Consider the following 16,609-nt stretch of genomic DNA (forward strand, 5'->3'; position numbering starts at 1 on the left):
TCGGCTGTTCTTCCTGACCACACACCACAAGCTTTTGGAGGCTGTGGCATCACCCAGCCTGGAAATGCCTTCAAGTTTAAGGTTTCCTCTTCAGTCAGCGTGTTGTGTGAGCACTGGCAGAGCCAGCGACAATATACTGCAGTGCGAGCCTGTGAAGCAGGCAGAAATAATGACTACCTTCTGTCCATCGCTGGGGCCCTGGCTTATCAGTTACCAGTGCTCTTTCTACAGTTGTCGTTGTACTTTTGATTGAGGTCAGATAAGGGGTCAGCTTCTCACTTCACCCAGAGGGCAGCAGCCTGCCTCCCAGGCCTCCTCTGCAAGCCTGCACACGTGCACGCCTGTCTACCTGAGAACTCACACCAGTACACCTGTGTACCGGCACTCATGCACTTGCACACACGATATCCCACCCGTCCGCCTTCCTGTCTGCCTGTGTATACTAACTGTGTATATATAACAGACAGGCACACCTGCATACGTGCACGCATGATTCCTTCTCACCCGAAGACTTAGACACCTGCAAATGTATACACTCACTGTTGCAGTTACTTTCCTAGTGCTGTGGTAAAGCATCATGACCAAGGCAGCTTATAGAGGACGGGTTTATTTCCTGTATACAGTTCCAGAGGAACAATCTATTACCATCACGGTGGGAAAGTGTGGTAGCAGGTGGGCATGGTGGCCAGAGCAGTAGCTTGCAGGCATGGTGGCTGGCACAGTAGCTGAGGGCACACTCACATCTGGAACCTCAAACAGGAAGCAGAGAGAGCAAATTTGAGATTTTAGAGTCTCAAAGACTCCCCCCCCCACACACACACAACCCCAGTGACATGCTTCCTCCACACAAGGCCACACTTCCTAATCGTCCCCAAACAGTGCCAACAACTGGAGCCAAGCGTTCAAGTGCCTGAGAATACGTGGGACATCTCATTCCAACTGTTACACTCACAAACACCTGCAAGCCTGCATATAACACACACTACACACCTACACGTGTATGCCTGCACACCTGCATACCAGTAAACATGCAGAAACACATGCATGGACACTTACAGACTTGCATGCTTGTACACCTGCCCACAGCCTTGAGCCACCCATTCCTCTCATCCTCAGGCCCAGTGCCTACCTCTATGGGACCCCTGAGGTCACCATTCCCTAGTGAGGGGTGGCTGCTCTTGTCCCTCTTCCTGACCTCTTGCCTCCCGTACCTTTCCCTCTGCACTGGATACTCCACACATTCCGCCTTGCTTAGCTGAGCCCTGCTTGTGACGACCTAAGAGAGTAGCGTGTGGTGGCTGATGTGTGGCGATCCCTGGAGTCTACAGAGTGAGGATGAGCCAGCCCAGTGGGGAGAATCCCATCTAGTCTCGTTACTTAGGAAGCAGTTTCTGAATTTTCTCACCCACTCCGCTGTGAAATGGGACGGTGGTCAGCACCCACAGATCTGTGAAGACTCCTTGTCTCCATGCTGACAGCTGTTTCTTTACCTCCTGAGGAATGCTAAGAGAGTAAAGTGATTACTGAGCCAAGGCTCTGGCAGGAGGAATCAGAAGATGTGGAAAGGGCAAGCCCTTACAGATAAGAGCTTCAGGACAGGTTCCAGTGTCCTGGGTGTCGGTGAGCAGTGACTTCAAAAATGCATACAGGGCTGGAAGCATGGGTCAATAGTGAAGAGTGCTTGTGGCTCCTCCAGGGGACCCAAGTTCCATCCCTAGCACCCATACTGAACATCTCACAACCTCGTGTTACCTAAGCTCCGGGAGATCTGACGCCCTCTTCTGGCCTCTTGAGGTACCTGCACCCACATGCGTACACACCTCTACATAGACCCACGGGTAAACATAATTTTTAAAAATTGAAAAAACAAATCAAAACATCCTAAATGATAGGGCAAATGTTGTGTCAATCAGAAGTAAAAAAAAAAAAGGGGGGGGGGAGACAGTTTACCTAGAGAAAACCAAGTGGATGTATATGACGCCGCCATCTTTCCTTCTGCTCCTCAGCTGCACGACCCTGAATATCATGGGCTACAACCTGTAAATAGAAGTTCCTTGTTACCATGGGTTTTTGCTCTCAAGGTCCACCCTCCTCCTAACCCTTTGCTTTTTCCCAGACTTAGGCAGAGCCATTCTAGCTGGGAAATAAGTGAGTTATTTTTAGTCCTTTAATGGTGTTCATGAACTCGTTCCTTCCTTTGGCCTCAGGCCCAGTGGGACCATCAAAGGGATTTTAATAGGAAGGTTGAAAAGGGAGAGGGTCCTTGCTGGCCACTTATTCCTTGATTGCCCCTCTCCAGCTAGAACCCAGGGCACTCCTAGGAAGCAGAAGCCAGGCCTCTCATTTGTTGCTACGCATTTCGTTTCAGATTAAGTTCATTTAAACAGAATGTCCCGGCCCCTCTCCCTTGTTGGAGAGGGCTGGCTCAAGCCAGAGGTTCTCTACAGACTCTGCCTCCCGTTCATCCTTCTGCTGATCTCACAACCCGTGCTCGACGCTCCCAAATGGATAGTGGGGTTTTCCCTGAATTGGTTGGGGCTGGTTTGGTGGAGAGCAAACACAGTTTCCCATACGTCAAGGCTCAAGAAAACCTTTTTAGCAGAGATCTAGACCTGGACAGCATTCCTTTCCCGGTCCCTACCTCTGAGCAATCAGATTTATGAGGAGTGATGCAGAAATGTAGCCTACTGGGCCAACAAGATGGCTGGATGTAAAAGCTGCTTGTTGCCAAGTCTGATGACTTGAGTTCGATCCCTGATACCCATGTGGTGGAAGAGAACAGGCTCCTGGAAGTTGCCTCTGCCCTCTACTCATGTGCCCTGAGAACCTACCTGTTGTTGCCCCTTCACACATAAAAATAACCTCCGTGGATCCCCACAACCTGAGGAGGAGAATAGCTATCCCTTTCCTTCATGTGCTTCCATCCTGGGGTTTGAGTGGGGATGACTCTCAGCTGGTGACAGAAGTAACCCTCACTTCTCTGGGAAGTATACTCCCACCCCTGCCATTTCACCCATAAGACTAATGCCACACATGGTGAAAAGAAATCGGGAAATGCAAACAGAACCAAGGTGTCTGCCAGGACGACATTCCTAGCACCTCTATCTCTGCTTTCAATCTGTGTGCATGCATTTGTGTTGGTATATGCTAACGTGTGTGTGTGTGTGTGTGTGTGTGTGTGTGTGTGTGTGTGCTCACAGAAACCAGAAGAGCACATTGGATCATTTCTGCACACAGTGATTTTAAAAGGTCAAATGTCCATCAACATGGGTGCTTGGGCCAGGGAAAAGCTTTGTCATTCCCCAGAGCCTGATCCGAGGAAGGCCTTGCCATTCCTATGGGTAGGACACATTGATGTCTTTGCCATGACTGTGTTCATATCAACAATATTTAGGACTCCACGGTTCACCAAAAGCAATGATAGTAATAAAAATGGCAGTTGCAATAGTAGCCATAGCAACAGTAGTGACAGCAGCCAGGGAATAGTCTGTAGTAGCAGCTGTTGCAGGAGTAATAATAATGGTACCCTCACAGTGGTTAACAGTGGCAGTTACTGTAGCAACAGTGGCAGTTACTGTAGCAACAGTGGTCAGGGGCAGTTACTGTAGCAACAGTGGTCAGGGGCAGTTACTGTAGCAACAGTGGTCCAGGTGTTAACAGTAGCGGTGCAGCATGTGTCCACCACACAGATATTGACTGCTGAGCAAATGCTTCTGTGACAGCATCCTTCCAAATTCAGTCTGCTGCTCTGTAAAGAGAGAGTGATGGCAGCCACGCCTAACTCCCAGGACTAATGCTGAGGACAAGGTGACTTTCCAGAATGAATAAGCCTCCTGCTAAAATCCGGTGATGGAAGTTATGCCTCCAACTGGATGTGTTATGGAGGGTCTCTGCTTATAATCTCTCCATAAGCTGGTCCACCCTTCTGAGGATAGGAGCTTTGGAGGTATTTCCTCCCCCTCCCCCTTTTCTCTCCTCCCCCACCTCTGTTACTACTCTTCTTGCTTCTGTTTCTTCCTCCTTCCCTCCCTTCTCTCCCTTCCTCCTCTCTCCTTGTTATTTTATTGTTTTATTCCCCAACAATAATACTGAGAACCAAGTCAGTTGGGGCTAGGTGGGCACTCAGATGGGGATCATGCTAGAGCGCCACCTCACTCTGGGTTTCCTCAAGGAAAACTGCAGCAGGCCTCTGATCCATTGATTAGCACAGAAAGCCAATAGCAGGGATCCACTGCTATATTTCTTAATTTTTCATTGTTTTCTTTTTTTCAGTGTGTTCGTATATGCATGTGAGTTCATATGTGTGCACAAGCGCACATGCATGTGCATGTGTATTTGTAGTATGAATGTGTGTGTGAGTTCGTGTGTGTGTGTGTATACGTGTGTGCGTGTGCATGTGTACATGTGTGTAGGCCCACAGTTGATGCTGGAAATCATTCTCCATGTTTTCTTCTGGCTTTTAGCTTAGCTGTTGAGGCAAGGTCTTTCCAATCAAACTGGAAACTCTCCAGTACAGCTCGTCTGGCTAGCCAGCTCACTCCAGGCACCCTGTCTCTGCAGAACCAGCGTTATAATTCAGCCATCTTACATACCACCCTGGGTTCTGGGACTCAACTTCTGATCCATGGGGACTTGGGGAGATACACTTGAACCACACTAGGAGGAGGACAGGTTAATAATGGAGCCGGCAGCAGCATTACCCTGACCAGCAAAGCTTCTCTAAGGTTGAAGAATTTAAAAAAAAAAAGTATTTGAAGAAAAAAAAGCTTTGTCCAGAGCATGCATTTGTGTTACAAATGTGCAATATAAATACCAGGGGGGTCTATTATAATTGGTCCTCAAACTTCCTTAAATCACACACACACACACACACACACACACACACACCCCACATACACACACACATACCACACACACCACACATACACATACCACATACACACACACCACATACACACACATACCACACATACCACACATACACACCACACACACACCACACACATACACACACACCACATACACACACATACCACACATACACACCACACACACACACACACCACATACACACACACCACATACACACACACCACACACACACCACATACACATAGACACACCACACACACACACACCACATACACACGTACACACCACATACACACACACCACATACATACACACACATACACACACCACATGCACACACACACATACACACACCACATACACACACACGCATTTTTGTTTTTGTTTTTGTTTCTTCTTTTTTGAAACAAGGTCTCACTATGTAGGCAAGGCCGTGTTAAAACAGCTCTCAAGTACTGGGACTCCAGATGTATGGTGCCATGCCTGACATAGAGGTGTGTTTTTAAGGACAGTTTAATTTAGAATAGCTGCAATAATTGGGTAGTGGTTTGAATGAGTGATGTTCCCCATATTCTCAGGCACTGAACACCTGGTGACCAGTTGGTGGCATTGTTGGCATAGGTGAGGAAGTGTGGACTATGTTGGAAGGCAGGCTTGGAGGCTTCCAAAACCATGTGCCATTCCCAGTGTGCTTCCTGCTTCCTGTTGGTAGTTTGAGATGTGAACCCTTAGTTCTCCATTTCCAGCTCCAGTCTCCATGCTGCCTGCTGCCATGATTCCCCTCCACAATTGCAAATGACCCTGGAACCTAAGACCCAAGTAACTGCTTCTTTTTATAAGTTGCTTTGATCATGATGCTTTATTACAGTAAGAGAAAAGTAGCCAATGCAGACGGTGCAGTGAGTTACTGTATATACCCACTCGGTTTCCCCAGTTAGAATTTCACATCAGTGTAACTCATAGAACTGACAAACTGGGGTGACTCACAAGGAAAGGTCATGGCTGGTATCTGCTACTTTGTGTGTTCTTTTTCCCACCCTTTATCCTGGTGGTTTCATCCCATCACTAAATAGGAGAGAAAGAAGGATAGAAGAGAAAGAAAGAAAGGGAGAGAGAGAGAGAGATCCTAGACTCTAACTTCTTTCCTTTTATTTCTTCTTTGAGCACGACTATTAACAAACCACAACTAGCCCCACCCTTCAGAGCCCTAACACATTCATATCCTCTGAAAAGTTCCCAGAATTCCAAATGTCACACAATTGCGGAAACTATTTGCAGCTGACAGACCCACACCTTTGCTAGAGCATGAGGCAAATCATAGTCAGCTGCTGTGGACAGTCTGAAGTTGCCCCATACCCCACACCAGCAATTTAAAAAAACCACATATTCGTACAATATTTCTGTGTTTTCTAAAGAGAGCAACATTCCGGACTTCTCACTACTAAAGGTGATTGTCATGCAAGCTCAATGACCCGAGTTTCATCTTCAGAGCACATGTAAAAAGCCTGGGGTGCTGGTGCATAATCTGTAATCCCAGCACTCCTGTAATGAGATGGGGCAGAGACAGCAGAATCTCTAGAGGTTCATGGGCCAGGCAGCCTGAGTACCTTACATGGGAGCAGGAACAAGAGAGAGGCCTGCTCAACAAGGGGGAAGACAAGAGTCAACTCTTACCTCCAAACACACATCGCAGTTGTGTATACATGTGCACACACAATAATAAATATCAAGCCAATACTGATAAAGTATTGATTTGCTTACAGACTTATATACTGGGTGTTTTTTCGGGCATGCGTGCACGTGTTTGTGTGTGTGTGTGTGTGTGTGTGTGTGTGTGTGTGTCTTTCACATGATAGGCAAGTGCTTAACTATACAGCCACACCCTCTGCTTCTCATTGATGGATTCTAGGGAGATGCTCTACTACTGAGCCACACCCCCAGCCCCTCACTGGGGGATTCTAGGCAGGGGCTCTACCAATGAGCCACGCCCCCCCAGCCCTCACTGGGGGATTCTAGGCAGGGGCTCTACCAATGAGCCACACCCCCCCCAAGCCCCTCACTGGGAGGTTCTAGGCAGGGGCTCTACCACTGAGCCACGCCCCCAGCCCCTCACTGAGGGATTCTAGGCAGGGGCTCTACCAATGAGCCATGCCCCCAGCCCCTCACTGGGGGATTCTAGGCAGGGGCTCTATCACTGAGCCACGCCCCCAGCCCCTCACTGAGGGATTCTAGACAGGGGCTCTACCACTGAGCCACGCCCCCCAGCCCTCACTGGGGGATTCTAGGCAGGGGCTCTACCAATGAGCCATGTCTCCAACCCCCAGATTTTCTTAAACTGTTACCTAATTCTTTTCTTTCTTTTTTTTTTTCTTCTTTTCTTTTTTTTTCGGAGCTGGGGACCGAACCCAGGGCCTTGTGCTTGCTAGGCAAGCGCTCTACCACTGAGCCAAATCCCCAAACCCGTGTTACCTAATTCTTTTCCCCCTTTCTGGGATTACATTAGTCACAAATCTCCTTGTGTTCCTCCAGGGTATGACAGTATCTTCCACTTTCCCTAGTTTTGATGACCTTAACAGATGTAAGGTCAGGTATGTTGAAGAATGTTCCTCGTTTGGAATAGGTCTGGTGCTTTTGTTATGATTAGACTTGTGCTATAGAGTCTGAGGACGATCATACCAGTGAAATGCCCTTCTCAATGTGTGACATTGCCTTAGCTAGGGCCACTGCTGCTGTGATGAAATGCCATAGCCAAAACAACTTGGGGAGGAAAGGGTTTATTTGGCTTACATCTCCATATCGCTGTTCATCATTGAAGGAAGTCAGGACAGGAGCTCACACAGGGCAGTAGCCTGGAGATGAGCTGAGGCAGAGGCCATGGAGGGGAGCTGCTTACTGGCTTGCCTCACAGGGCTTGCACACCCTGCTTTCTTATAGAACTCTGGATCACTATTCCAGGGACAGCACTGCACACAACGTGCTGGGCCCTCCTTTATCAGTCACTAATTAAGGAAATGCTCTATAGCTGGATGTTACGGAGGCGTTTTCTCAATTGGGGTTCCTCCTCTCAGATGTCTCTAGCTCGTCTCAAGTTAATATAACACTTTCCAGACATCAGGGGTGGGTACTGACTTTCAAGCTGGGGAGATGGCCGAGTAGTAAAGTGCTTGCCGTACTGTATGGGGTTTGAATCCCCATAGCCTGTGTAAATGCTGGGCACTGTCCTTTGGGTCTGTAATTCCAGCAGGCCTACAGCAAATGAGATGAAGTGACCGGAGACTCCCTCAGCACTGGCAGGTTAGCTAGCCTGGGCAAACAACAAGAAGTCTCTGCTTCAAACACAGTGAAAGGTGAGGACAGACACCCAGTATGGTCCTCTGACCTCCACATGCACCCTGTGGCACGTATTAGTCAGCGCTCCCGCACACATGAACATGTATACATTCATGTCTTTATATACATACAGGAGAGAGAGAGAGAGAGAGAGAGAGAGAGAGAGAGAGAGAGAGATTCATAAAGGAACATGTCCATGCCCTCCTCACAGCCATGAGTGTCTGCTGAGGTAGTGTGTCAAGCCCCTTGCCCCAGCCCCTTTTAACCTCCCTCTTTTACATCCTTCTCTTTGGATGGAGGTCAGGAAGGAGATGGGGTGGGCAGCTGCATCCAGCCCCCTTGAGAAGAGAGAAGGTGCACATGCAAAAGCCGCTCACTTCACTCCATTTAGTTGTTCATTAGTTACTCCCATTAGCACAGGTCTGCGGCTGCCTGTGATACTGAGTCACAGTCTGATGCTGTTCATTCACAACGTTTCTTCTTCATTTCCATCGAGATTAAGGGCTAATGGATCTCTGTAATACACAGTGAGTTACAAACAAATGCCGCATCATTCTTCTGGTTACATTTTTCCTTCCGTGCCACTGGAAGTTCTTTCAGTGGGTGTCTGGGCCCCTTTGCCCAGCCTAAGTAATTACTTTTGTGTGACACTTCCTTATATCCTGCAATGCAAGTCCTGGAACCATCCATCACTCCAAAGGTCTTTGTAACTGGTCATTGGCTATTTGGTGGGTCCTTCCTTCCTTCCTTCCTTCTTCCCTCCCTCCCTCCTTCCCTCCCTCCCTTCCTTCCTTTGTTTCTTTCTTCCTTTCTTCCACCCTTCTCCATCCCTTTTCTTCTACCCTTTCAACCCCCTAACACTAGATAAGAAAGAAAAAAGGTTAGAGAGGAAAGGAAAGCGATCCCTGAACAAAGTCAGGGGCTGGAAAGGGGGTGACATTATCGTTAGACTACTTCTTGCTGATTAGGGGCCTCGAGTTCTGTGGAATAAGTATGATACTCACCATCAGGATATCTAATTTCTTCTTGTTTCTCTTTGCACACAATCACAGAAACTATCTGCAGTTGTCACAGAAACTCTCCGCAGTTGACAAAAGTCACGCCTCTGCTAGAGCACGAGGCAAATCATAGTTGCTGCGGACGGTCAGAAGCAGCCCCGTATCCCACACATGGAATTGAAAAAAAAAAAAAGCATATTCTTACAACATTTCTGTGTTTTTCAAAAATACCAAAAACTCTAAAATTGTTGCTACAGGTCTTTGTGTGTTCTTGCGGATTCTCCAGAGGGGGAAAAATTCTCCAGAGGAGCTAAATAGATTGGCAGATGGATGGGTGAATGGACAGATAGATGGGTGGGGGTGAGTTGTAGATAGGTAGGCAGGTAGAAGACAGACTGGCAGATGGGACATAGACAGATAGATGGTATATAGGTAGATATACTTGTGATAGATATTTAGATGATTGATAGATTGATGGATGATTGATAGAGAAATGACAGGTCATTGGCAGATGATAGACAGGTAATTATCCACAAATACATTTGTAGTCTCATCTTCTTGTTGTCCTGTGATAGTTCACAGGGCTGAACTCCGACCTCAAACACCTGCATCCATTGATCAAACACTAATTCAATACCAGCATACAAAGGAAGCCATATTTCTCATGGGAAGTCTCTTTACCAACCGGAGCTCAGAGTTTACGTACTTACATTCTCACAGAGTCATTTCCATAATCACTTGTGTTAGCATCGTTTCTGGTACATGTGATGTCATTTGATGCATGTGTAATCCAGGTAGATTTTAAAGAATTAATTATTATCTTGTCATTGTTGTTTGTGTATAAACTGTGGGAAGGGAGACACAAGTGCCCTATGGCATTTTTGTGGAAGTCTGGGGACAACTTTGCTCTTATAACCTGATTTTTTTTTAAATGCCCAGTTATCAATATCATAAAAAATTAAGGGGTTGGGGATTTAGCTCAATGGTAGGGCGCTTGCCTAGCAAGCGCAAGGCCCTGGGTTCGGTCCTCAGCTCCAGAAAAAAAAAAAAAGACAAAATAACAAAAATTAAAACCAGGCCTTTTGGGTTACTGTGTTTACTCAATATGCAGACAATGGGCTCAATGCACTGTCTGGTTATTGACCATTTCTTATGGGAAATGAAGGGAGAAAGAGAGGGACAGTTTAGATCCCAGAGGGCAAAACCAAGAGCCGTGAGAAAGCAATCCCCACAGACAAAACAGCCCTGAAGAGTCACAGCAAGTGCGTGGCCACATTTCATAACTGCCATGGCCAGTGTCTCCCATGCGCCCTCCATCCCCGCTTTCCAATAGGCAGGGGCTGGTAATGGTGAGGACACAGACACGGTTTCTGTTTAGTTCCTATGTCTTCAACTAGAGGGATACACAGGGACCACACCTGAGGAGCCCCTACATAATTGGGTTTCAGTGACCGAAGAGCTCTTGGACTCTGAGCCCCGGGCTGATGATTTGATAGTTTGAAACAGGGAAGTGTTGGCTCTTCAGAGAAGTAGGCAGTTTTCACAAGAATACTTCCAGGTAACCACCTGAAGGGACCAAAGCCTGCATTCCACAGAGATGCTCATATATGCTCTTTACTATTTAGAACAGTCAAGGTCCAGAGGCAGCCTAGGTGCGCTGACAGATGAATGGATAACGAAGCCTCCTACACACACTAGAGCATTCATTGTCCTGTCACAAAGAAGGAAACACGACGCGATTTTCATGGAAGTGGACAAAGCAGAAAAGCATTAGTGTGTAGTGGTTCATTTTCAACTCCCTGCCTGATTGGACTAAGAAACATTTATGGCATTAGTGAATGCCACCTTTGGGTCTGTCTGTTTCAGAGAGGATTAGTTGGGGGCGTGGGGGGATCCACCCTGACTGTGGCCAGTACCATAGCATGGGTCAGGGTCCTTAGCTGAATCAAAAGGGGAGTCTGAGAGGTCAGCTGAGCACCAGTACTGCCCTTCCTCAGCCCCCATCCAGCAAGATGTAAGCAAGCATCCTCCCAGTGCCAACACACACAGCCAGAAGCCCGACCCTTATATCCTCTGACGTATGACGCTGATGCTGATGTCAGTGCGGTGGCAGACATCTTTAATCTCTGCACTCTAGAGGCAAAGGGAGAGCTTTGAGTTTAAGTTTAAGGACAACCTAGTCTAGAGAGAGAGAGAGAGAGAGAGAGAGAGAGAGAGAGAGAGAGAGAGATCCTGTCTCATAAAAAAGACAAAAGAATCATGACAGTAGAAGGGGAATAATTTAATATTTGGGTATAGGAAAAATTCAGTGGGTGGGGGATGGGGGATAGACAAGGAAGTTTACAAGAATTACATGAAAATTGCATAACAAAAACGTGCTTGGGCCAGAGATGGCTCCCCAGATAAAAGCAGTGTCTGCATCAGTCTGATGGCCTCAGTTCAATCCCTGGAACCCACAGAAAGGTAGAAGAAAAGAAGTTGCACAAAGTTGTCCTCTGACCTCCATATGTGTTTCGCAGAACACGAGCCTGTGTGGGTGCAAACACGCCATACAAACACAGTAATAATGATAATGTGTAAATGCACGATTTCTACAATAAATGTGACCCCTGGGAATAGGTCGTCTGACTTCCCTCCCAAAGGGGCCTCGACACCACGTGTTGAGAACCGCTGCTGTGTAACAAGGGTCAGCCAACGTCACCACAACCTGTTTGAGTTCAAAACTCTTGTGGCCCTGAACCAACGAAGCAGTTGCTGCTCTAAGTCACTGCGTCTCTGGGAGTGGCTATGGACCAGCTCAGAAGCAGACTGACAGCTGGGAGGAGGGACAGAGAGATAGATGACAGCTGGGAGGAGGGACAGAAGATGGAGATGAGCCAGATCTGTGATACAAACAAATGTGGTCTAATGTCGATGACACAGGCTACTTGGGTGTTCACTACATGGTTCTACCAACTTCCCTGCTCACTTGAATACGTTAATGGTAAAAACTGGTAGGAGAGAAAGATGAAAGTTTTTATTAAATATAAGTCTGCCGTACAATGCAGCAGGAGTACAGAAATAAGAGGGTACCCGGCAGTCCAGGCTCACACCTGAAGGCAGGTGATGATGTAAGCTGTTGCTAGGTGGCTGTTAGGCAGAGCCTAACAGAATTGTTCGTAAGCCAACAGGAGTACTAGTTGTCCTTTGACCTATAAACACACACACACACACACACACACACACACACACACACACACGCCTAATTACTTAATTAATTAAAAATATGTAATAAAACCGTAACTAGTACTAGCTGGGGCTTGTCAGTCACCTCTGTGGTCACAACCTAATTCAGTCTTCCCAACGGCTGCACGGGTTGGTGTCGTTTTCATCTCCACTTTACAGATCAGGAGAACCAAGACAAAATGAGATCAAGTCAGTGGCTACAGTAGCAGTCCTGATGAAGAGTAGTGGGAAGGCGCCAAGTCAGCTACAGGGACCCTGGGACAGGTAGTCCTGAGCCTTGCAGGTCTGAGGCACTCAGTGTTCCTAGCCACCTCTCTCCATTGTTTTAATAAAAAGGTCAAAACAATAAAGGGTTTCTGATAACTCCTTGGTTTTTATAGTTCTCTAATATTAGGTTATACTTTCCAAGAATAAGACATTACGTTCTTGTTTTTCTTCCTTCTGGGATGGCATTCTTTCCTTCCCAGTGTTGTTGGTCATTGGTCATTGCACAATTATCAGGTTGTTAAAAAAAAACAAACAAAAAACAAAACAAAACAAAAAAAAACTCCTTTGAGGGTGGGGACGCTGCTCAGTGGTAGAGCCCCTGCCTAGAATTCCCCCAGTGAGAGGCCGGGGGCGTGGCTCAGTGGTAGGGCCCCTGCCTAGAATCCCCCAATGAGAGGCTGGGGGCGTGGCTCAGTGGTAGAGCCCCTGCCTAGAATCCCCCAATGAGAGGCTGGGGGCGTGGCTCAGTGGTAGAGCCCCTGCCTAGAATCACCCAGTGAGGGGCTGAGGGCGTGGCTCAGTGGTAGAGCTCCTGCCTAGAATCCCCCAGTGAGGGGCTGAGGGTGTGGCTCAGTGGTAGAGCCCCTGCCTAGAATCCCCCAGTGAGAGGCTGGGGGCGTGGCTCAGTGGTAGAGCCCCTGCCTAGAATCCCTGCTCCATGTGGCTCAGTGGTGGAATACTGGCCTAGACTCACACTCATGGTGAGGGGCTGTGGGAGTGGTGGATCCCTTGCCAAAAATCTCCTAGTGAGAGTCTGGAATTACATACCTCCTTTTTGCTGTTCTGCAAATAGGACAACCTCTTTTTATGCACGAGAAGAGCGTGAGGCTTAGAGACTTATCAGTTGCCCAAGTCCAAACAGTACAAGGGACAGGGCATAGCTCCCGCGCAAGTCACCTAGGTCTTCTGAGGCAATGTCCACTGTATTTCAAGCTAATGTTTCTAGAGGAGATTAAGGAGCACGCGCTCACACGTGCCCGTGGGATTTGCTGAATAATCTAACGAAGTGCTTTCAGAGTCCTTGGAAGGCAACCTGCCCCCCCTTCCTGGAGAAGGGTGTATTGTACCGGGATTTTAGCTTCAATCATGGTGTTATAAGATGCTGGCTGTCTCCTCCAGCGATTCCTAGTGGCTCATGGTGGCATGCTAGTGTGCAGGGTCTATCTTCCCCAGCAGCAACCGTCTATAACTTTATGGATCGGGTGTCTGCTGTAGGCAGAGCTTCTAGCGGCCCGGTCTAGTCAGTCTTCTAAATACCCGGTTCCCTCCAGGCAGCGTCTGACTAGCTAGCCTAGCCACTAACCTCCTGTGCAACCCGCACGCAAACACAAATAATAGTGCTGGCAGACCCTGTGATCTCATTCCGATGGCCTCCAGGGGTGAATTAAGGAGCTGGGCTGGGGGTGCCTAGCTCCGGGGTGGCATCGCGTCCTGATCTGGGACCCAAAGCGGCGCACAGAGCTGGCGAGTAGCCGTCCGTCTTTACTGAGGTTTTGCAAGCCGAGGAGCTTGTCGCCTGGGGTCGCTTGAGCACTCTAGTTCCAGAAGGTTTGGCTGGGCAAGCAGGCGGCTGCAAGGAGGCAGCTGTGTGCTGGCTGCTTCTGGCTGTTTCAGGACAGAGCCCAGAGCCAGGGTCGTGTTGCTTAGCAACGGGACCTTGTCTGGGCCTCTGCCCTCATTCGTGTCCCCTTCCCCCACTGAGATTCAGCCTAATGGGAGCCCCAGAGCCGAGGGCGTGGCCCGTGGGGGAACTGGGGTGGAGTTTGGGGGTCACTCAGGTGTGGAAGAGCTGACCAGGGGTTACTTTATCTGCACGTGACTAGGGACCGGGAGAGCTCCAGGCAGAGGCTACAAGTCGGCTTCCACCCTGGTTCTGCCAGCTCTAGTTCAAACGAGTCTTTCCGGTGAGGCTGCCCTGCCAGGGCTGCCCCGCCCCAGCGTCTCTAGACGGGCTGGGAGAGTGCTGCACCCCGCCCAGGCCGAAGGCGAGCTCAGAGGTCAAGAGGTTGAGGGACTCCGGGGTGGGGTCAGTGGGGAGGGGGTGGAGTGGAATGTGCTTTTCCCCTTCCGCCCTCCTCTCCATTCCCATTCGGTAGCTCCTCGGTAGTCACCCTAACTGTGAAAGCTTCCCCAATATAAAAGCTTCCCCAAGTGATGTGAGAAGTAGGCCTCAAATCCAATTTCACGATTCCACACTGGAAGAAACTGAGTCACCATGTCCTGTCCCAAAGCCATCCCACAAGCTAGTAGACAGCAAAGCCTTCAAAGAGAGGCTTGGCAGAGGGCAAGACCAAGGGGATCAAGGACATAGAAAAGCCTGGCTATTTCTCCAGCCTCAGGAAAATTAGTAAGGAAGACAAGGTCGTATTCTTTGCCCAACTGAGCAGATTCCGCCTAAGTTCTGAGGTCTGCAGGGCAGGACCTCCCTCCTCCCAGCCTGGCTCTCACACAGCCCAGAAGGCAATGGTAAAGGAGACTGGGATCCGAGCCAAGAGTCTTTCCTATTCTCAGCAGTAAGGGCTCTGATCGCCCAAGTCTGCCTTTTCAAAATCACAGGGAGTGAAGGCCCCAAAGGAAGGGACCCTAGAGGGCCTGCCTAACCTTGACTCTAACTTGCAACGGACGTTTGATCAAGAAAGTTGGTCAGTTTCTCAAAATGCAAAATCAATGGCATTTCTTTGGGGTATTCTCTTTGCTGGGAATGAAAGATGATGAACTATTTTCTTAAATCCTGTCTTGATAGCATCCCTCCTCCATTCAAGATTTCCCTGCAGCCAAAAAGACCCCAGCAGCTTCAGTTTTATGACTTTTAGGAAATATAATTTTGATGAATTTTACCTATTCCTCAAATTAGAAGATTCCTTAATTACAGAGGAAATAGCAAACCTCAGAGCCGACTGGCCATCCTCATCACTGGGACGGCAGGGGGTGAGGGGGTGGGGGTCACATGGGTCGGGACAATCTAGAATGTCTTTTTCTAGCAGCTTCTGGCCCACCTCTGTCACCTAATGTGCGTGGTTAGAAAATAAGGAATAAAACCCATACACAGTTACACCAGTGCTTGGGAGGCTGAGGCAGGAGGGTGGAGAGCTTCAGGCTCGCCTGAACAATTTAGCAAGTTCAGGTCCAGCCTGGGTTACCTAGGGAGAGGTAGAGGGAAGGGGAGGGGGAGGGAGAGGGGAGAGGAAGAGGGAGTGTGTGTGAGAGAGAGGGGGGCAGGGAAGGCAGGCAAGGAAAAGTAAAATTTAAAAAAGAAAAGTGAGTGAGTCAGAAAAAATATAAATGAAGGTCTGTGGGAAGTGGCCCATCTTTCTAGAAGATTCTAAGTGGAAAGGAAGCAACTGTCTTGGTTAAATTGTTTTGTAACTGCGCTTCAGTGGCCACATGGTATCCACAGGGGAAGTTCTCCTGAGAGGATTGTAGCTGTTAGGTGTGGGAGGCACAATAGACAGAGTGTCACTGTTGGCCATCCCTAATGGATGAACAGATCCAAGAGTGATGAGCATCCACTAATAATGTGGAGAGAGCTAGCCCTTGTGTGTGTGTGTGTGTGTGTGTGTGTGTGTGTGTGTGTGTGTGTGTGTGCGCTCAGGCCAGAAGAGGACCTCCGGTGCTGTGTTCTCTCACTCTTTGTCTTATTCTCCAACTCTAGTGGTGGTGATTGATGGTGATTGATGGTGATTGGTGGTGATTGGTGGTGATTGATGGTGATTGGTGGTGATTGGTGGTGGTGATTGGTGATGGTGGTGGTGGTAGATTTTAATTGTTTTTAAAGATGTATTTAAAAAATTTTTAAAGATATATTTATGTTGTGTGTATCATTCTTTTGCTTGCGTGTGCTTCTGTCTACCATGTACATGCCTGATGCCTGCTGTGGTCAGAAGAGGGCACCAGAATCCCTGGAACTGTAGTTATGG

At 48.3% G+C, this 16,609-nt stretch overlaps 1 long non-coding RNA gene across 1 annotated transcript in view; it reads right to left on the bottom strand.

The window, feature by feature from the left end:
• Positions 1–591: 591 nt before the first annotated feature.
• Positions 592–16,609, bottom strand: part of LOC120099792 (uncharacterized) — a 37,236-nt gene continuing 21,218 nt past the window's right edge. Inside the window, exons 3-4 of the long non-coding RNA XR_010062982.1 lie at positions 1,951–2,037; positions 592–750 (exon numbers count right to left, since the gene is read on the bottom strand). This is a non-coding gene — a long non-coding RNA (uncharacterized LOC120099792). The remainder of the gene's footprint in view (positions 751–1,950; positions 2,038–16,609) is intronic.

The sequence above is a fragment of the Rattus norvegicus genome, chromosome 1 (assembly GCF_036323735.1).
Source record: "Rattus norvegicus strain BN/NHsdMcwi chromosome 1, GRCr8, whole genome shotgun sequence".
Classification (NCBI taxonomy): Eukaryota; Metazoa; Chordata; class Mammalia; order Rodentia; family Muridae; genus Rattus; species Rattus norvegicus.